Source organism: Cotesia glomerata, linkage group LG3 (genome assembly GCF_020080835.1).
Source record: "Cotesia glomerata isolate CgM1 linkage group LG3, MPM_Cglom_v2.3, whole genome shotgun sequence".
Classification (NCBI taxonomy): Eukaryota; Metazoa; Arthropoda; class Insecta; order Hymenoptera; family Braconidae; genus Cotesia; species Cotesia glomerata.
The window spans coordinates 21,271,148-21,294,932 of record NC_058160.1 but is presented as its reverse complement, the minus strand read 5'-3'; positions in this window follow the sequence as shown (position 1 = coordinate 21,294,932).

Below are 23,785 nucleotides of genomic sequence, written 5' to 3'. Positions count from 1 at the left end.
GAGTGCTATGAATCCAGCTAGCGACATGGAAACCGGCATCCGGAGATTACTGTCATGCTTTAAAGCTCTTATCAAGCATCTATAATCATCGTTACGTTATTTGGAAATTATATTTTCACAATTCTAGTAATACACTCATTTATTTTTTTTATTTAACTTTTTTTTTGTCAGGATTTATTAACAAGGATTAACAATAGAAGGAACTTTATGGATTTCGATTTATGATTCCAAAAAAATCAAATTTTTTGGAAAAATATCATTCACAAACATAAATTTCAGGTAAATTGAAGTATTTCTTATAATAATTTGGCAAATGAAATTTGTTTCAGCTGAACAAAAATGTATTTTACTCAAAAAACTCGTTACTGATTTCTCACAGAACCTATATGATCAGATCAAGCTATTTAGCATATAATATGTCGGCTGCCCAATTTCAAAACACAATCACTAACATTTAGAAATTTTTGTAAATTTTTCTTATTAAAAAAAAGTTTGCCTACCAAATTGATGAAAAATTTGATTTATGAATAGAAAATACTTGAATATTAATATTTTTAAGAAAAAATACTTAAAATTAAGGTCTAAACGTTATAAAAAATCAGCCGATGTGACCTGATATGAAAATTGGTAATATCAAAGAATTTTTCCCAAGAAATTAAAACAATTACAACAGATTCGAGTTTACTTCGAAAGTAAAAAAGTTTAGAATTTAGAAAAAATCGGGGATAAAATCTGATTATTTTTTTTTTAAATTTCAATAAACTTTTAGTGGACCGAATGTTAAACGTAATTAAAAAAGTTAATTGTGAAAATGTTTTTCATCCAAGTGCGTAAATTTCCGCTTTTAAAACATTGATTCCGATAACACCTCGTGAATAATTAAAATTTACTAGCGCGCTTGCACTAATGACCATAATTGTGAATTATAAAATCTGATTTTGAAATAAATCAGCACACTAAATTTCACAAGAATATTAATGGAATATTTAAATTTAAAATTTTCAAGGAATAATTGATCTTTATAAGTTCATAAACATTAAACATAAAGAGAAATAGGTATATAGGTCCAATATTTTTTTGAAACGAGCAAAGTTGGGTATTGAAAGAGAAATGATTAAAATCATGACGGCAGATTTAATTTCCGTTTCCTGTATTTCAATTTATACCAAATATAGTATGAACACACGTACAAATATACATAGTCACCGAGTTTTTAATTTAATTGTGAGGGTTGTTTGCAACGTAAACTGGATTATCGAAGTGAATTCAATTGAATTCAACACTCTAGTCTCGTGAATACGAGTTGTATGTGCTGTGTAGATCCATGGTCACTAAGACTCTTTTTGGTTTTTGAATATAGGTCGTCTATGGTAATATAACACGATTATGAAAGGCAAGTTTACAAAGAGTAAATGACACACATTTAACAGAAAAAGAAAAAAACTAAAACAAAAATAAAAATAACAATAAAATCCAATAAACTTTATTCGAATGAGATTTTTATTTGATTTCTGTTTCGACGAAAATTGAACAGTCTTTCAATTTGAATACACTAGATTTCAATAAAAATATCTGTCGTGTTATATTCTTATTTGGGTAGATTATATAGGTATATATTATATATTAGGTATATATTATATATTAGGTATATATTATATATTTGATATATAGTCATCCCATGAATAAGGTCTGACGTAAAATACATAGCACAACAGTAAAGAATACATGAACGCGTGTATTATATATGCACTAAGTATGTTATAGATATATTTTATTTTCTGTATTTGGAGGTAAATATATGATGTGTACACGTGTGTGCTAAGAGTATGCGGAGAAACGATTTTCTCGTTGTCACTCTCTGGATATCAAGATTGTAAAACGAAACATACGATACTCCAAAGTCTTTCAGATTATTTCGATACTGAATAGAAATGTATCTTCACTCAATGTCTAGCTGCCTTGTAACGATTCTCAAGAGTAACTCCGAGGGACTATATATATATATATACGTAATCCAAACATGTCACAAAATACGCCGAGTTTATTTATACGTAGAATGTAGTCTAATTTTTTTTTTCAATATGCTACTTTAATTCCAAACAACTCCATGTAGTAACAGGCTAATTTTTTTTTCTTTTATTACACGTAAATCTACCTAAATATATTCCAAGGATAATTTATATTGAGACAAAAAAAATTATTAGCGTGAACGCCAGTTTCAAATGAGATTATTTTGCTTAATTACCTTTTAAAATTTTTTTGATTTGGCCTGATAAGGGTTATTCTGATTATCTATAGCAAAATCAAGTTATACATGAGAGTAAAAGAGTAATTTATTATAATCTTTCAAATTTTATTTTTTCTAGAACATTTCCGTCAATCAACATATGGTATTGAACAAAAATTGTTTATTAGTTGATTAAACTAAAAACTAATATCAGATAATCTCCTTGGGAGGAATAAAAAAATTATTTTTATTTTAAAAATTATGACCTCAACTTTAATTCTCTGGTAAAAAAACAATTCAGCGATTATGTATCCTCTGTCAAAAATTTTTAGCACTAAGATAAAAGACCCAGTTATTGATCCTGGCCTAGTTCTTTGACACTTTATTCTAATTAAAAAAAAATAATATATTCTCAAAAAACTAATTATCTTAAAATTTATAATTCAAAAATTATATTTATTAATTTGTATTACTCATGCGAGAAAAGTAGTATCTTGACGCTCGCTGTTGCGGTCGAAAACGAGCCGTTTGCCCATTTTAAAATTACGCGTGAGTTTTTTCATAAATGAAACTGTTATTTGAGTGCGACAAGTTTACTTGTCGCACGCAAATTATTCTTGGCGAACTCAAACTATCCTTGTCGCATTCAATTGACTGTGAAAACTGCTAAAATTAAAATAAATAACAAAAAAAAAAAAAACATAATCTAACTGTCAATATTAAAGAAGTGCGGTTGACATTACAATATTTTTAACGATAGTAAAAATAATTTATTAATATTGAGCTGTTTAATTGTAACGAAAATTAATTTAGCAGAAATATGATAATTTTAATAATTTTGGTGAAAAATAAATTAATGACATGAAAAATTTTTTTTTTTAAATTGACATGTAGGAATTTTACAAAATAAATAATACAATTTTTATGAATAATTTTTTTGTTAAAGAAAATTAAAAAATTGTAGTGACAGTTAAATTTAATGTCATTCAATTTTATGTGTTGATTGTTTCAGTGTGTAAATTTATTTTTTGTTAATTAATATTAATTACTTTGCATTTATTATCTGATTTATATTTGTTTCTTTTTTTTTAACTTTTTATTTGTTTTTAGGGACTGGGGGGGCTCCGTTCCTGGACCACGCTGGGGCTTCGGCCCTGGACCCCACCGGGGCTCTGCCCCTGGACTCCAATTTTGTACCCACATACATCACCGCATTTGTAATACAAAATAGTATGTGCAACTCGTGCGACGTTGTCGCACTTATTGCATAATATACTATTATTAGGGTTGATTTTTTTTTTTAATTAAAATAAAATTGTAAGTGTCCATAACTAGGCCAGTGTCAATAACTGGGTCTTTTACTTTACACAGAAAAAAAATAATTGTAGGAGAAATTACAATGGTCATATCGTAATCCAGGACCAGACTTTCAATGGGGTCACTTGGATTCTTTCACATCTCAAAATTTACGATGTTACATCGTAAAAATGCCTATGAAAGTATACTAAATATCCGGATTTTTTCGATATAATATCGTAAATTTTGAAAAATAGAATTATCAAAGTGACCATATCAAAAGTCTGGGCCTGGATTACACTGAAAGAAATTGTCTTTAAAAATTACCGTTAAATTCACGGCAATCGTGGGACGAATGACAGGACCTAATCATTTGTCGGTTAGTGAGATCATTTTTAACTTTCTTTTAACAAATTTTACCATAGTCTACAGTAAATTTTATTAGGTTTTCGGTAAATTTTATGAAGTTTATACCACAAAATAAATGAATTTTTTGGTAATTTTTATTCCAAAAATAGTAATAAATAAAAAAGCCGCATTATGTCCCACGATTACAGTGAATTTAACGGTAATTTTTAAAGAAAATTTTTTTCAGTGTACGATGTTACCATTGTAATTTTTCCGACAATTTTTTTTCCATGTACCTTTAGTCAAAAATTATGTATGAGCATATATGACTATATCAGGCCTGATATTTGAATGTTAAATCATATCAGGACATATAAAGCCAATATGTGTTCAAATATGGCTCATTTTCACGTTAGGCCTTATCAAAAATTTTATGTGGACGTATCAAATATTAGGATAAGGCAATACATGAAAATGTTAGGTCTGTCGTATAAAAAATTTATTCACAGGAATCTACTATTATTGCTTAAATTAATTTACAGTATGGCTAGTAATGAAGAAAAAAAAAGAACATTGTTTTCAATTAATTGTTGAAAGAAAAACGAATATTTTTCTTTGATAAATACAATAATAAATGACTTGTTATGTATTAGCAAATATAATTAATATTTATTTTCTATCTTCATACATAGTGCATCTTCATATATTTATTTACTTGAATATATATATATATAAATATAAATTGACTATAGTACATCATGATAGCTCTCGGGTAGATTGATATAAATATTGATCATACGTATCCTCAAATATTTGTCGACGTACTCTTGATTTCTCAAAGAACATGTTATACGAAGCTTTTTGGTCTGATATCAATCATCTAGTCTCTGACTCCCACCATCTTTCGCTACAATTTCTTCACCACGCCGCTAGATTCTTATATCAATATCAATCTACCCGCCTAACTCTTAAAATATTATCACTAAGGTCATTCAATGTCATTGGGGCATGCCGACGAGCAAAAAACTAATAGTAAAAAAAAGCTGAGTAAAGTGTAGCAAAGTGATGAAAAATAGATGGTTCATTATGGCACTTAAGTTGCTTCTCTTGAAGCTTCCAGTTCGTAGAGAGAATTCTTTGAGCCACACAGACATCAACAGACATACATTTATCATCCGTATACGTACGAATACGAATATACGGCACATTTATACTGAGATACTAAAGAAAAAATACATGACAGTACATATGGTTGAAGAAATTGGTGGGGATCTTTCTGTCTCTCAAGGGAAATAATTTCTGTTGGTGAACGCCCCTACCTTGACCTCAGCAACTTCTTTAGCTCGTTTAACTGCATACAGTCAACATCTTAAGACTAAAGTTAATTTTTTTCTCTTTATATTTTTATATTGTGTAAATATACAAAGATCACCTTACATTACGAGACTTCATGGAATGCATTCCATCATTAGCGAAAGAAATAATAATTTGTTTAAGGTCAAAGTTTACTTATCTAATTTTTACATCAGTATACATTTTAATAGCTTTAAACAAACCCAGGAAAAAAAGTTTAGATCTGCTCTGATCAAATCAGATCAAATTCATCAGATCTGAGTAGATCTGCATTTTGGCCAGATCTGTCCAGATCAAATTTGATTTGATTAGATAAAATCTGATCTGTTCAGATCTGGTTCGATTGAAACAAAATCAATTTTTAAAAAAGTTTATAAAATAAAAATAATAGTAAAATTTATTTTATTTCTACTAGCAAATTAGAAATTATGTATTTTATATCAGTTAAAAATGATTGAAAATTGAAAATTCTTGATCTTCAACAATTTTGATGATTAATTACAAATAAATAAATTACTTAACACCAAGTGTCATGCACGTGATTGTAAAGAAGAATACTCAAAGTTTCTATTGAAACAATAACATCCGCTTATAATGTGTATTATTAAATACATGTAATAAATGTATTATTAAATAAAAAAAAAAAAAAACGTGATCAAAGTTAGTCTGATCAGAGCAGATCTAATTAGATCTATCCATATCACCTTTATGATTACATATATTCATCAAGCTTGATCTGATTTGATCTAAGTTGATCTGATCATATTTAAACTTTTTTTCCCGCGTAATAATCAGATTAAATTAGATCTGCACAGATCAAGTCAGATCTATTTATATCTAATTTTTAATTTAATTTTGATCAAACTTGATCTGGATTGGTCTAATTTGATCTGACCGGATCTAGTTTGATCAGATTAGATCTATTCATATCTACTTTTTAATTTCATTTTGATCAAAATTGATCTAATTTGATCAGAGTGGATCTAGTTTGATCAGAACAGATCTATTCATATCTACTTTTCAATTTTATTTTGATCAAACGATCTGGTTTGATCTAAGCAGATCAAATTAGATCTGTCCATATCTACTTGGATCTAAATTTAGGTCAAATCTGATCTGCTCAGATCAATTTTTATCAGAGCAGATCTAAACTATTTTTCCCAGGAAATCATAAGTTTTAGATGCTTCAAAAACCAAAATTCAATTGTTTACTTTTTTTGTTAGAAATAGAATTCAATTAATTGTAGAAAAATTTTCTGATAGAACCATAATTTTGGATATGTCTTGATATGCATATATATGGCTTGATATAGTCATACTTGCCCATATCAATAAATTGCTTCAAACGATATATAAATTTTTTAACTAGCGAAATTTAATGGAACACTTGGTGTGTAAAATAAAATTTAGCTACTCTGATATATCAGTCGTATTTTACATTAGAGTAAACTATTCTAAAAAAAAATTTACTACAAAAATTAACTACAAAATATTTTTAATAGCTTCAAATTTGGTCACAGGTATTCAGGACAGTAATTTCAAAAAACGTTATTGATTTTAGTTGAACGTTTCGACTTCCTTAGCAACTACAAATAAAAACATAAAAAAACATAAAAATTATAACCCTTCTATACGAAAATATATTGAAATTATTGTCCTGAATACATGTAACCACATTTGAATTTATTTACATTTTCTGGAAGTGATTAAGATTTTAACATTTTAATAGCTTTTTAGAAAATAATGCAAAATAAAAATGTTGAAAAATGTTATTGAACATCCAATAAAGTAAAATCCTACCTTATCTATAGCATGATGAATTAAAGATATCTGGCTCGCGTATGTGTCTCTAAGACATCCTAAAAATATTGGGCTACCTCAAAATGACTATTTTAGCATCACTGGCATATATTCTTCGTATATTATAGATTTCTTTTTAGTTTTCCACGATTTATTTTGATAATTTTGATGGAAAAAATAAAGAAGTGCTTACAATTAGTTAAAAATTTGACGCCAGATAATTCGGCCTTCAATTAGAGTGAATTTTTGGCAGGACAATGAGCCAAAACAATGTTTGAAACGTCCCGAGTAAAAATGAAATTATTATTTTTTACGGAAAAATAATAAATTTCGTTCGACCGCCGTTTGGCGGACTATTACGCCGCACGCTAAAAATTTACTCCCCCTAGCATCGCCGCACTACCGCTGCACCACCGCCGCACCAATGCTAAATCATACCTACAATTTCACAAAAAATGGTATCATAATTAATTTATCACGCAATAATTAATTAATAAATAATGCGACTAGAAATCTTTATGTAAGACCTATTGATCAACCTCCTTTTAATCGAATGCCTAATATTAAAAAAAAAAATTTTTTTTAAATCAGGCCAAAGCACCGCGAAATTATTGATTTTTTTAGTCGTATTGTAGATTTTTAATTTCGTCCTCGGGTTGCACAGAAGCGGTACGCCTATCGAAATACTCTGAAAGAGTTTTAAAAATTGAACTGTGATGGGATTCGAACCTGGATCGTCTGCATGGAAGTCTCGAACATTGCCAACTGCACTGCAAGCCATACTTAACTTAAAAAATTTAGTTAAGCTATTTGAATGATCAACGAATATATTATTTCAATGTATATACCATCAAACAGTGGTATGGTGCGGCGGTGGTGCAGCGGTGGTGCGGCGGTCGAACGAAATTTATTATTTTTTCGTAAAAATTAATAATTTTATTTTTACCCGGGCGCGTCACAGCTGTGGTGCGGCGGTGGTGCAGCGGTGGTGCGGCGAATAGAAATTTATTTACTTGTCACGGCGCCGGTGCGGCGGTAGTGCGGCGAATAGATAAATTCTTTACTTGTCACGGCGGTGGTGCGGCGGTGATACGGCACTTATAAAATAACCAAAATTGTCACGGCTGTAGTGCAGCGGTGGTGCGGCGCTTAAAAAGCCGTGCAGCGGTGTTGCGGCGGTGGTGCGGCGGAATTCTGTTTTTACTCGGGGTAGTGAGGAATTGTATTGACGTTGACCTCGTTGACGTACATGATGATCGACTTGGTCCTCGTGGGACACTGATGATTGAACAAGCCGATGTGTCTACAATCGGATAATCCCTCTTGAGAATAATCCGCCCTACTAGGTCACTTGACACGTTCTGCATATTCTCGTGTTGAGGGACCACAGTTTGGTTCTTAATCTATAAGATAACCGTTGTTCGGCTCATAGCATATATTAACGTCGCTGCAGAAGAGTAGCTATAGTCTTTAGTCTCTAGTAACGTTAATATGTTTTTATGATGATAAAACACGAGATAAAATTGGTTTACTGCTTGTAATATGTGTCACATGATGCCCGCAGTAAGCTATTAAAATTTCGTTTATGTGGTGTTAAATATTTGAAAAACTAATAAATTAATTATTTATTGTAGAAAGAGAATGTATGCTAAGCAAAAAACTTTGAAGAATGAATTTTATGTTTTAACCTTTATTGTTTATGTTTATACATTAAATTGGTTCAAAAAAATTGACTATTTTTGTTAAACATCATTTAAATAGTTTTATGGTTATATCCTTTATCAGCTAAAAATATATCATTTTAAAATCTGCAGAGTGGCATAGAAAACATACACTGACTTTTTCATTAACCGAAATTCAGCGTTTCCCGAGTCGAAATTTAAATCGTAGACGTTAAAAACGTATGTTGAACGTATCCAATGTACTATAAATGTGAAGAGAACCAATAATGGGTAAAAATAAGTAATATTAAAACTACTCAAATAACTACATATGTTTGAAACGTAAATAGACAAAAAAAATCTGGAAAACGGTTGACCCTAAAGGCCATCCCTGCAACTTCCCGCCAATTCCATACCTAAACGCTTGAAATTGCACTTATGACGTTTCTGAGCTCTTCGAGCTCAAAAATACTATTTGTGTGTTATTTTGAGCTCTCCGAGCTCAAAAAAATAGCTTTTGTATGCTTTTGAGCTCTTCGAGCTCAAAAGTCTGATAGAAGTTTAATAAAACAGTATTTTTTTAGTTTTCAAACTGCAATAATTTCTAAATGAATGAATCGATTTTCATGCGGTTGACAGAATTCCACGCTCTTTTTTAGAATCTATGATATACTTTTGAACACAAACTGATCGAACTGAAGATCTTAGAGAAATTTAAAAAATTCACTTTTTCCGAATTTTTTCGACAACGATAACTCACGAACCAATCAACCAATTTCCACGTTCTTGGTTGCGATCGACGTGATTTTTTGAGCTCTAATAATTATTTCATTTTGATAAAAACGATCCGAAAAAAAATCTCGAAGTTATGTGAAAAAAACACTTTTTTCGAAATTTTTCGTTTTCGATAACTCTCGAACCAATCAACCGATTTTGATGGGATTGGTGGCAATCGACGTGGTTTTTCAAGTTCAAGAACTGATTAGTTTTTGGAATTGATCGGTGAAGCCGTTTAGAAGTTATTCCAAAGAAACGATTTTTTGAAAATTTTAATTTTAAGATTTCTCAAAATCTAGCGAACCGAATCGATTCAAATTTTCACGAAATTTAATGGCAAGGATACTCTTTGGATCGCCACCTATTTCGATCCAATCGGCCGAGCCGTTCAAAAGTTATAAGAGGTTTACACACACACACACACACACACACATACACCCACACGGACACCATCGCGGGAATAGTCAGGGAAGCTTCCTGTGACCTTCAAACGTCAAGATCTGATGAAAACTCGATTTTCGCAAAACGGGGTAAAAACAATAACTTCCCGATTTTTGAAAATTTTCAATTTTTTTAGCGGGAAGTTAAAAATTTTTTTTTCAGTTCTGTTAGGGAGATTTTACATTTCTTAGCTTAAATTTACCATTTTTTTTTGACGGAAATGCTTTATCGAAATTTTTTACCCTCGAAATGGTTTCCAAATTTATGTAAAATTCTATGAAATATCATTCATACGATTTTATACCAAAAATAGCTTCATAAATCTGTATATAAAATGATAACTTTTTATAAAATTTTGTACCACCGGATTTTTACAAAAAAAAAATTAAAATTTTTAACTTTCCGCTAAGAAAATTAAAAATGTTTAGTTATTTAAGTAGTTTTAATATTACTATTTTCATCCATTATTGGTTCTCTTCACATTTATAATACGTTGGGTACGTTCAACATACGTTTTTAACGTCCATTACGTTCAAATGACGATTTTAAAGTTCAATACGTTGATCCTACGTTTTCAACGTCTAATACGCTCAACCTACGATTTGAACGTTCAATACGTTGAATCTACGATTTAAATTTCGACTCGGGATTTCTATTGATAATCATGGTTCAAACCGCCGTTTCGTCCTAATAAACACAGCAATGGATTTGTTAGTGAGGTTGCATTTGTGTATTTTACCTTAGAAGATTTCGGGCAACTACTGCGGATCAAGTAAGAACGCTATAACACTATTCTAAGCAAAGAGAGTCAATCAGTGACCCTTTTCACAAAGTTCGTAAGTTTTAAACTAAATAAAATACCAGCATTTGAACTTACATATATCGTTTGTACCTGAACTGAAGAGAATCCCCCTATGGAAATAATAGATATTTTGGATATAATAGAAATATATGTCATTTTATATTTAGAATATAAATAAAATATATTTATTATATACGCGAAATATATAAAAATATATTTCACGTATATTTAAAATATATTCTAATTACAGTAAAGTTAAAAATTTGCGGAGTGAACGCGGAGTGAATGAATAGTGAATGATTTTTAATTGATTCACTCCCAGCGGGAGTGATATTTACTCCGAGAAGGAGTTAATTTTTATTAAAAATAAAATTCACTCCGCATTCACTCCCAAAATAAATGAATTTAGAAATAAATAAATTTTTGTAAAGAAAATATTTTTATAAACCCTTTTTATATTTAATTATTAAAAATTTAATTTATTATTTTTAATAATATTTTACTTTAATTATTATTATAATGTTTTTATTTATTTTTTTTTTATAAATTAATTATAATTAAAAATTGTCAAAAAAAAATATGTAGATATATAGATACTAGCGGACCCGACAGACGTTGTCATGTACACACGTCTTAAATTTAGAAATTTTAGGAATGAGCTTGTATAGTTAAAAACATTATTAGTTAACAATATGCAATGGGCATTCTTCAATAATTAACATTTTCGTAAATATAAGCCCATTCTGATTTTATACTCATCAAGAGCTTTCATTTGAGTACCCACATGCATTTTTGATGTATTTTATATATTTATATATTTCACAAATACCATATATATAAAATATATAAAAAATGTTATGTGGGTACTCAAATGAAAGAACTCGATGATTATAACATCGGGATGAGCTTATATCTTTCACAACTTCAATAATTAAGAAATGACATTGTATCTTGTTAACTAATGATATTTTTAAAGATATAAGCTCATCCCGATGTTACACTCATTAAGACCTTTCATTTGGGTACCCACATCAATTTTTCATATATTTTATATATTTATATATATTATATATATGTATATATGAAAAATATATCAAAAATGCATGTGGGTACTCAAATGAAAGCTCTTGATGAGTGTAACATCGGAATGAGCTTATATCGTTAAAAACATCATTTGTTAACTAAATACATTATCATTCGTTAATTATTAACATTTTCATAAATATAAGTCCATTATGATTTTATACTCATCGAGACTTTTCATTTGAGTACCCACATGAATTTTTTCATATATCTTATATATATGATATTTATAAAATATATGAAAAGTAAATGTGGGTAGTCAAGGTCAACAACAATTTATAAATAAAAAATTTATTAAATAAACATTTTCTCGTGGACTGAATTGTGAATCTAAACCATTCTGGAATCCACCGCAAGACACACAAAAAATTTCATTAAAATCGGTCCAGCCGTTTAGGAGGAGTTCAGTGACAGACACACGCACAGAAGAAATATATATATATATATATATATATATATATATATATATATATATATATATATATATATATATATATATATATATATATAAAGATTAATTTTGTGATTTTTTTTGTAGAACGAAAGTTCATCCTTATTTTATTTATTTTAAAAACTCCGAACGCGGATGTTTTTCGGAGTGAAATTCGAAATCACTCCGAAATCACTCTAAAATCCCTCCGCAAATAAAAACTCCGGATTCACTCCCTACGCAGAGTGATTAATTACTTTACTCCGGAACTCCGAGTGATGGGAGTGAAATGGGAGTGAAATTCACTCCGGATTTTTTACAGTGTACTCTAAATATAAAATGACATATATTTTTAATATATCCAAAATATATATTATTTCCATGGGGGTCTTCTAACTTCCTCGTTTATCTTATAGCAACTTCAATTTTATTTTAATTAATTTGAAAAAACTTTTTGAGTCTAAAGTAGAAGTCGTAGTTTTTAGCAGTGTCAAAGATACATAGACCACTTTAATGGTGTACAAATATTGTTTAATTATATTTTTACTTTGAGAGATTCTATTAAAACTTGTTAAAGTGGAAACATAAAATCATAAAAATAGAAAAGTTTGTATAATAATTATGCAACAATTAAGTGAAATATGGATGAAAAATTCAAGTAGTTAGATACTTGACATCGAACCGAGAAATTTAAGGTTCGAATCCTGGTTGGAGCTGTCTTATATTTTTCGATTCTTTGCTACATGTCTGTAAGATATATATTTAATTATGTTAAAAGGGTAGTCTTTATTGAATGAAAAATTGTTGATTGATTTATGAAATATTGATGTAGGAATTCAAAATTGCTAATAAAATATTACCAACATAACAACTAAAATTAATATTAGTAATTAGTTTACCAGCTTCTAGTCCGATCAGTACCGACTTAGTCGTTTTACATATTAGCTACGGTACTGCTAATCAGAACTTACGAATACAAAGTAGAACAAAAACGGGCCGCTTGTTTGATAGACCGCTAATTAACGATATTTTTTTATACAATTTCTCAATAAAGATTTAAGTTAAACATTACAGTCATTTTTAGTAGATATATGTTAGATGTTTATTTCATTAACTTTAAATGAGAAATAAAGCACTAGCTTTAATGAGATTTAAAGTTCAAAAGCATTTTAAAAATAGTTGACAGGTATTTTATTTTCTTTTCGGGAAAAGAGAGAAATTTAGCACAATATCCAAGAGAATCTAGAGAATTTATGGTATTTTGTTTTGTGGAAGAGTTAAATTGATGAAAACTGATGGCAGGTGTCAGTGGGGTATTCTAGTGACTCGATGAACTGAGAAAATACAGAGAGCACAAGCAAGGTAGACATAGAAAAAGAGAGAGAAAGAGATCGAGAGATCGGAAATGGTTGTGTGAAAACAACTAACCCACATTGCCGATTGAGAGATAACTTTACTATTGAAGAGGTGATATCAAGTCGTATCGCACTAGATCTAGGTCGTCTTTGTTCTTATAGCTTCAAACTTGGTACTGCACTCCATCTGGTTATTTCACTCCCAATATTCTCCTTCTCCGCATTCACTTTACTCGATATTAAATACAACCTTTGTTCCGCATATCCCCGACACTCGACATCTTAGAAATCGATTATCGTTTTTAGTTTAACCATGTAAATGCAAACAACTTTCAGGATATCGAAATTTACTTTGCCTCAAATGTCTTTTAAATATCATGCTAACACCAGACACCCGACCCACACCCGACGTCGGACTTGAGTGATTTTTTATTTAATTTTTTTTTTTTTTTAGTCCACAGAGAAGAAAAAATAAATGACATTTGCATTTTTAACATTTTATGTGAGACGATAAAAAAGTTTAAGTGATAAGGAAAAAAATGAAAAAACTTTTTTTTTAACATCTGGTGCAAATCGTAGAATGTAAATTAGCGTTGCTCCAAGGCAAAAACTACTTCAGTATATCAGTCAGTAAATTTTCTTCATTTCTTGTCGACCCTCAATTCATTTCTTAGATCTGAGGGGACGAATTACCAAGAAATATATACAAATAACACAAACATGCCATATTATATTTATTATACATTTTATTTAAAAATATCATCTACGCAATCAAAAGAATAAAGAAAATTTTGTCTTTGGCGTATTTGTATTATGAAGAAGGTTTTTATAATTAAATTTAGTATTATTGAAAAAATTTTAACCTAAATTTGTGCCTTTTCAAGATTTTATGTGGTTTTAAGCGATAGAATTTATCATGATAAGTTTTCAGAACATTTACAAATAGATTCAAATTTTGCGTTAGATAAAATTGATTTATTTACTTTGTTTTGTATATCCCGGGAAAAAATGATCGGACCTGACCATGCCTGTTCATGTATGATCAGGCCTGAAATTAGACCTGATCATGCCTGTCCATGCCTGCTCATGTCTGAAGCGTCAAATACGCTCAGGTCTGAACAGGCCTGTTCATATCTGATCAGACCTGTTCATGCCTGAAGGGTTAAATACGCTCAGGTCTGATCATGCCTGATCAGGCCTGTCCATGCCTGTTCATGTCTGAAGCGAGAAATACGCTCAGGCCTGTTTATGCCTGTTCATGTTTGAAGCATTAAATATGCTCAGGCCTGTTCATGCCTGTCCATGTCTAGAAAAGTTGATTAAATTTATCCTACGGTAGGTTTTTAATGATAGTTAAAATACTTTTATTTATTGAATAATAAAATATACCGTTTATTGATAATTTACAAATTTATTAATCGAAATTAATGCACACACACTAAAGATATTCAAAAAATTTTTCTTAGCATATTTGGTCCTTAGCATGAACAGGTATGATCGGGCTTGAGCGTATTTAACGCTTCAGACATGAACAGGGATGAACAGACATGGACAGGCATGAACAGACATGGTCAGCTATGATCAGGCCTGAGCGTATTTAACACTTCAGACATGAACAGGCATAGACAGGCATGACCATGTCTAATTTCAGGCCTGATCATACATGAACAGGCATGATCAGGTCTGATCATTTTTTTCCGGGTAGATCTGATCAGACTTGCATAGTCAGAGATGTGATAAAAATATTTTCTTTGACGAAAAAAATTTTTTTGGTCATCACAAAATGTGCAAAATTATTTTTATGATTACGTTTAAATAATTTTAGATAAAAAATTTGTTACATTTCCTATAGGATGTTTTGGTCCGCTGTGCTCCTGCCTAATATTAAAATCATTACTTATTTTATTATTTAAATAAATGTGATGTTATAATGAGATTCGGTTAGATAAATAAATGAGGGCTATCAAAATATATTATAAAATCAATTTTTATATTATATTTATGATAAACTTATTTGATACGTTATGCACTTCATAAAATTGTTGTCACGTAAGATATCAGCACTGCAGGCGGGAACTTCAAGGCACACGGATATCACCAAAGTTAAACAGCATTGAGCGTGGTTAGTAGTTGGATGGGTGATTGCTGGTATTACAGCCGTACAATTATATGTAATTATTTTTTTTTAATTTTAATCCATTATAGAGAATTGCGTATGACTCTATCAAGTACAATATCCATAAAATTAAGCAAAATAATTAATTAAAAGTAACAATGGGTTTTCAGATCTGACCATGTCTGATCAGGCCTGAAGACTCATGCCTGTTCATGTCTGATCAGGTCTGATCATTTTTTCCCGGGAGTGAGTATGGTTAAATGTCCAATATTAATCCATAAAATTAAGAGGATAAGGATGACTTTATGATTGCCTTATCTTTATCATAAAATGAGTTTTTATAGTGAAATTTAGTAACATCAGAAAGATCGCAGCCTTATTTTATCTTTTAATGGTTTGATATTTTTTTTCGGTAGTGGTCGAATTATCATCTAAATAATTACGCAAATAATAAAAATTTCGTGACAGACATATTTGATTTAAAAAAAGATTTTTTGAGTTAAATTTATTATCATCAGAAAGGTCTTGACCTGAATTTGTGCTTTTTCACGATTTTATACATTTTTTCATGATAAACAATTTTTATGTAGTTTTTTGAAGAGTTTAAGATACTTCGTTGATTCAATAAGCTTGTTCCGTCATAATTGTCTATTAAACAATCGATAATTGATCATGTCATAGCAATTTAAATCTTCAAATTTATTTCACTAATTATGAAAATTATGTATATTGTGATAACAATATCGAAAAATCACTGAGCCAAAGTTCATTCATAATTCGTAATTCTCGGAGGCTATAATCACTGTAGGATGCTAGTTATTTATTATTTTTTGCTCTTTCATGGCGTTATTTTAATTAGTTTCCGAAAAGAAAACAAATATTAGTTTTCATACTCAAGTTTTGATAGAACAAGAGTTGAAATATGATGCTTTTATTTATTTATTAATTATGATTATTGTTATTTACTGAGAAATATTTCAATTTTATATACTATCGGAAGTAATAAGAGACTTGAAAAGTTCAGTAAAATCAAGTACGAAATGAATTTTTATGCTTTCATTTGTTTATTCATTTTACGCTGAAAAACTAAAAGGCGAATTGATATCTTGTCTTTTTCATTTTATTCAAACCTTTTTATTTCTCAGAGAATTCTGTCGCGCGATGACTCCTCGAGACACTCTCATCGCGTTTCCATTTCTTCTAACGTGAAAAAAAATTGTTTGCTCGTCTTTTCCGCTACGAATATCAAATGTCGTAAAAGAAAAAACGCTCAAGCTAAAGAAAAAATTAAAAAAGTTTAGTTGAACAAAAATAAAGTAAGCGAATGTCACCCAGTCTCGAAGAAATATTATTAGACTATCTCGATATAATTTATAAAATTCTTTTTTATTTATTTTATTCACTGGTTCGAACATAACTCTGCAAATATCTTTTTTCTTAATGGAAAATTTTTGTGATTATATTAATTTATAAGTTTTATTTCATAAAGATTGAATTTTCTATTAAAAATGTAAAATGACTCAGTACCATTTTGTACTTCATAGAATTAAAATACAAATCTGGATGGCGGTTCACCCTGCAGGCCATCGCTTTAACTTCCCGTTAAGTTGAGTTGTTCTAAGCTAAAGGCATTCAAAAATATTACAGTGTTGATTTTTAAGTTTTTTTGAGATTTTTGATCTCTAGAGTTCAAAAATATAAAAAAATCTGAAAATTACTGGTAAAACCATCACTTCAATATTTGAAAAGCTATAACTTTTGAACACCTTGATAGATTTTAATTTTTGACACGGCATCCAACGCAGTTTTTTGAGCTCTAAAACATTGCACGAGATGAAAAATCGATTAGTTCAGAAATCCCAGTTATTGTTAGAGTCGGAAAAAACATTTTTTTCGAAATCTGTTGACGACGATATCTCACTAACGGATAAACCGATTCTGATCTGCCAAACGGCATTCGACGTCCTTTTTTTAGGCTCAGAGCTGATTAGGTTAGGGAGACAATTAGTTCAGCAGCTGAAAAGTTATTTAAAAAAAACACGATTTTGACAAATTATTTTTTTCGGTTTTTTTGGAATTTCTCAAAATCTTTCGAACAGAATCGATTCAAATTTTCAAAAAATCTAAGTTGAGTGGAACTTTTTCGATTGCTCTCAAATACGTTCCAATCAGTCAAGCCGTTCAAAAGTTATAAAAGGTTTGCACCCACACACAAACACATACGCTAAATACAATTAAAATTAAAGTTTCAGGAAGCTTATTAAATTTTTGGTAATTAAGAGTCTTTATTTTTATTCTCTTTTTCCTTATTTAGATCTATCAAATAATGTGTAATGTATCCTTATTGAATATTAATATCCGAACAAAAAACAGTTTCACTGTAAAAAATTGCGCCAAGTCCACGTTCATAAAACTCATCTCAATAACATTTGCACTTTACAAAAAAAATTAGGCTCGTTTTAATAATTTTCATTTTCTACAAAAAGATGTAAAATACAAAAAAATACCAAGAAACCGTCATAATGTTGAAAAAATTGAAAAAAAAATTTGTTGAAAATTAAAAAATAAAAAAAAAATTTTTTTATCGTACTTGGCGCGCGTCATTGAGTACCCCAAATTTTTTCGGAAGAATTTCAACTCAAGAAAAATCGATTTCGCTTGTATATATATATAATCATATTATACGTTTATATAGATTTTATTAGTCAAGGATACTGAACTCATTGAAAACATTGCTTAGTGTATTAATTATCAGTTTTAGTGAAAAAACCCGTTCTTAAAATTTTTTTTAGATCTTTAGTGAGAACAACTGTCAATATGGTGGTGTGTTCAAGAAATCTGAAATTATATAAAATTTTTGGATTCATTTTTTTTTCAGCTTCGTCATTAATCTTTAATTAAGAACCCTATGCAATATTAAAGTTTGATATTGCTTCGTTTAATTGTAATTAACACATTTTGATTGGAACTCACACCGCATTGTCCCAATTTAGTCGGCCATATGTTTTATTTTTTAGTAAACACAATTCTCACAATGCAACCGACCCAACGTATGCATGCGTATCGACTTATATGTAGTTTGCATAACTGCGTATGACATGTCAATTTTACCTAACTTTTGTAAAACTTATTATGAAATAACATAGGTTGACTTACTTATAAATTTCTCAGCATTAAAAGGATATTTATTTATCCTGAAAAAATTTGGGGTACTCAATGACGCGCGCCAAGTACGATAAAAAAATTTTTTTTTTATTTTTTAATTTTCAACAAATTTTTTTTTCAATTTTTTCAACATTATGACGGTTTCTTGGTATTTTTTTGTATTTTACATCTTTTTGTAGAAAATGAAAATTATTAAAACGAGCCTAATTTTTTTTGTAAAGTGCAAATGTTATTGAGATGAATTTTATGAACGTGGACTTGGCGCAATTTTTTACAGTGAAACTGTTTTTGTTCGGATTTCAGTATTTTTTGTAATTATAATAAAAATTGACAATTTTAATTTAATACATTTCCGGTGGCAAACTATCCCCTTTAAGCTATAGTTCATGTAAAAGTTATTCTTGCGCCGCCTGGCGTGTGTAATTGCAAGCTATCAAATATCTTTTTTTCACTGTAGTTTCCCATCTATTATAAGATTAGCATGTATCCTTATATTATTTAGTCTCTGGCCGTCCGCTTTTTACATAAGAAAAAAGTTAAAATCTAAAATTCTGGGTCGCTATAGTTTGTGCTGATTATTTTTAATAATTTTAAATAGAAATTATAAAGATAATTGATAATAATCAAGTATATCGCGTAATAAAAAGCATGAACTACTATTATAAAATATCATATAGAAAAAAAATCAAAATAAATTTGAAAAAAAATTTGTAACCTCAAAAAACCGTTCTGCTTACGGTATATACACACTCGGTAGTCTGGTTGAGAACGGAACTTGGCGCCAGACTCTATCGAGTCTGTTGATTTTTTCATTTTTCTATTTTATATCTTTTTGAAAAGAAAAAAAAAATTTTTTTTTCTTTAATAGTCTTATGAACGTGGACTTGGCGCAATTTTTTTACAGTGAAACTGTTTTTGTTCGGATTATAATTACTATTATTGTTGTTGTTATTATGATTACCAATATTATTTATTGTTATTATGATATTGTTGTTAGTAAATGACACAATGTATCAAACGCATAGTTTATTACTTTCAGTATTATAATTACTATTATTGTTGTTGTTATTATGATTACCAATATTATTTATTGTTATTATGATATTGTTGTTAGTAAATGACACAATGTATCAAACGCATAGTTATGTTACGTATTATCAAGAGATTAAGATTATTTAAAACCCGCTCAATTGAATGACAGTGCCATCACAGGCAACAACCATGAGATTATAGAATGTACACTATCTTCAATGAAAATTCCCCAGACACTGAACAGCTGGTTTATCTCAAGAAAGTAGAATTGAACAACGTTTAGTCTGTTGTGTATTTAGACTGGTTAATAAATATTATGTAAGAAATATCATCGTTTCAAACTTCGCTTAATTAACAAATAGTGCCACCTACAGGCTACAATCATCAAGTCGTTTGTAGTATCTGTACAGTGCTCGAACAGAATTACTCAGATCTTGATCAGCTGACTTTTCCGAAGAAAGCAAAATCAAACAATTCTAGCTCTTTTAAGTATTGACTCTAGGTAGTAAATGCAATTGAATTAAAAGAAAATATATTTAGAAAAATACATATGGAAAGTTATTTAATAATTAATTCCAGGGATTTTATATTAAAAAAAAATTTTAACGTTATTTGTTATTAAAAAAATTTTCAATTCAAAGTTTGTATTTTTCCCGCAGAAATTGAATGTTTATAAAGTTTCAATATAAATCAATGAAAGTATCACTTATCGTACAATATCTAGCAGCATCAATAAAATTTTATATAAATAAGCCGCAAATACTCTTTGGCTTAGATTAACAAACTAAATTATCAATTGAAACTTTAATTTTACATGAATTTTTACATTTTTTTGTAATTGAGATAATTATAAATTCAAATCTAATCCTCAATACTCAATAATTTAAAAATGATAATAATAATAATAATAATAATTATAATAATAATAAATATCGTTGCTATTATATTTATCAATTTATTATTATTATTATTACTTCATTTATTCTGTAGTATGTGTACGACTTCATACATGTGCCATTCTACAAGCGTGTATTACGTATAAAATTTGAATTTCCCGGGATTTGTAACACTCCGTATATATACGGTGCTGTTTGTGTACGGAGTCATATCGTTTGCTTGCTGTACCTTAGCCACATCGTTAGTTTATTATATAGAATTATATACAACAATACTTTCTCGCAGTGATCTCAAAGTAAATAAATAAAAGGATAACTGCAAGCAATTTACCTTAGTTCATTCACATATGTGTGAGCACCTTTAAGATTGGAGTTTACTTTTCTACGGTACTAACTTAAATCTCGCGTTGGCTGCATTTTTTACCGCAAACTATCCCCTTGATTAAAGCTACAGTTTATGTAGAAATAATAATTCCAGTGCACCCTGACGGCCGTAGATGCAAGCTGTCAATTACCATTTTTTAGTGTAGTTGCGTATCTATAGGAGGATTACTATACATTTTTATTTTATCTAGTCTGTGGCACTGACCATTCCCCATCGAAAAAAAGTCAGGATCGAAATTTTTGCGTTGCTATAGTTTGTGCTCATTAAATTTAATAATTTCAAGTAGATTAGGTGTTATAATTGATTATAATTTAATTAATATCAGTAAAATAAGGTATAAACTACTGTTTTAGAAGACAATTTAGGAAAAAAAGTACGATAGAATTAAATAAAATTTGCAACCTAAAAATATTGTAATGTTTCCAGTAAACACAGTCGGTAGTCTGGCGCTCCGTTTACAACGGATTTGATTTGAACGGAACTTGGCGCCAGATTCTACCGAATCTGTGGATTATAACAATGAAATATCCACTCATAAGAATGTTAACATTTGAATTTATTATTAATATATTGATATATATATATATATATGATATATATATAGCTTTTATTGTTATCATTCAAATTTTCATATTTCACTAAAAATGAAATATGTAAATACATGGTCTTAAACCATAAACTATAAAATGTTGTTTTATTATGTTTCTTTTTCTAGAGTTATTTAACTTTACGATGGACTATAAACGCCTACAATACTTCAGCCAACATTTTTGTTTTATTTTTACTCCATAAAAAAGTTTAAATCAAAATTATTACCGGCATTTTAACCAAGCACGAAAATTCGATTCATTTTAAATAATTCATAGGTATGAAATGAAATACATAAAAACATTTCACAACAATTTAACGCATTAAATTCTCGTGTAGCAGAACTTTTAGCCCGACAAAAACTCAACAGTTTATTATCGGCCGGCTGTAAAAAAAAATTATCCGAAAATCCAACACTAAATCAGTGAAATGCAGGCTTAATTTTCCAGGAAAATATAAAAATCAAATTCAAATGAAAATTATAGAAAAACTACTGGACCGCAGTAAATTCATTTAATTCCTAAAATCTGTAAATTTAAATCTCACTCACGCTATTTGCGACAGGTTCTATCTAAACAAATGAATAAACGTAACGACGTCGACGACAAGACAACCGAGACAACAAAAGCGACGGCGATGACAACAAGGTAAAGTATAAGAGAGTACAGAGGAATTGTGGAAAGAGAAACACACTAAAAATAGTTGGTTGTAAGCTTGCCCACACTTTCTTTCCTTTTTCTCTGTTACTCCTTTACTTCATCATCCTTCGGATTTTCGCGACCCAGCCCATTCTCGCCGGGGAAACTTCATCGGTTATTACGATCGATCGAGCCCGCGTACCTCATGCCTCATTCCGCAGGTATGAGGCTACTCTATATACGCATTATTATTACTATATATAAATGACAAGCCCACATCTGTGGTAGGTTGCACAGCTTGGATTGACTTTAGACATCATACAAAGATTGAAAAAGCCCAAAAGAATGAACTGTCAATTCGATTTTCTTTCAGCTTTCGCTATTGTTCCTTTATCTTTTTTTTTATCCGGGTTTATCTTGAGTAATTATTTTTTTGACGAAAACAGATTTTTAACATTAGCAGACCATTCATTAATTTTCCGTACAATTAAGGTTCTCTCATTAATTTACTTCAATGGCTCAACAATTATAAAAGAGCAGAATCAGTTGATTAGTGTGGACCATCCGCCAAAATATTTTCTTTAAAATTACACTCTCGTTTATAAATATATTACGCATTCTTAAGTTAAGAAATTTATTCATGGATCAATAAATTATGATGCCTGGATGAGCAGAAAATTCTTTACGAAGAATTTCACTTTTTAACAAAGCTCTTTATTGCTTTCAAACAAGATACATTTGTATAGCTTGTTACTCCTGGATTAAAATATTCAATAAAATTCCTTCAAGTAATACCGTCTTGTTAAAATCAATCCACTCAAATCAAAAAATTGGCGAATTTCTGCCACTTCCTGTATAATTAAATAAATTCTCAAATTGACTTTTCGGAATTTGTTAAAGCAGAAATTTCTTTTTGTTAAAAAATTTTGAAGAAATTAACCAAATTTATGGCTAAAAAATTTGATATCAGTCGAAGACAATATACTTTTAATCAAGGGATAATAGTTGAACCGTAAATGAACCGTAAATGAACCGTAAATAAAACGATAAAAATCTAGGAATTTATAAGCCAAGAAGATGAAAAAGTATCAAAAAAAAAAATAATTAGTTATTCTAAAAATAATTTTCTTGCTTTAGAATTAATTTATAAAAGACAAAAAATGATGTAAAGGAGCTTAATGCTCAATTTCAGTCTAATCAACTCAATTAAGTTCGACCCTCTTAAGATCTAAAAGTCTCTTTTGATTGAAATAAATAAAGTAATTAAATGTTGGATTCAAGATTATAATTGTGAATTTATTTTAACGACGTATTTATTTAGAAATTTTGAAGGGTTCATATGATCACATTTGTGCGTAAACAATTATATATACTGATGACTGTAAAAAATTT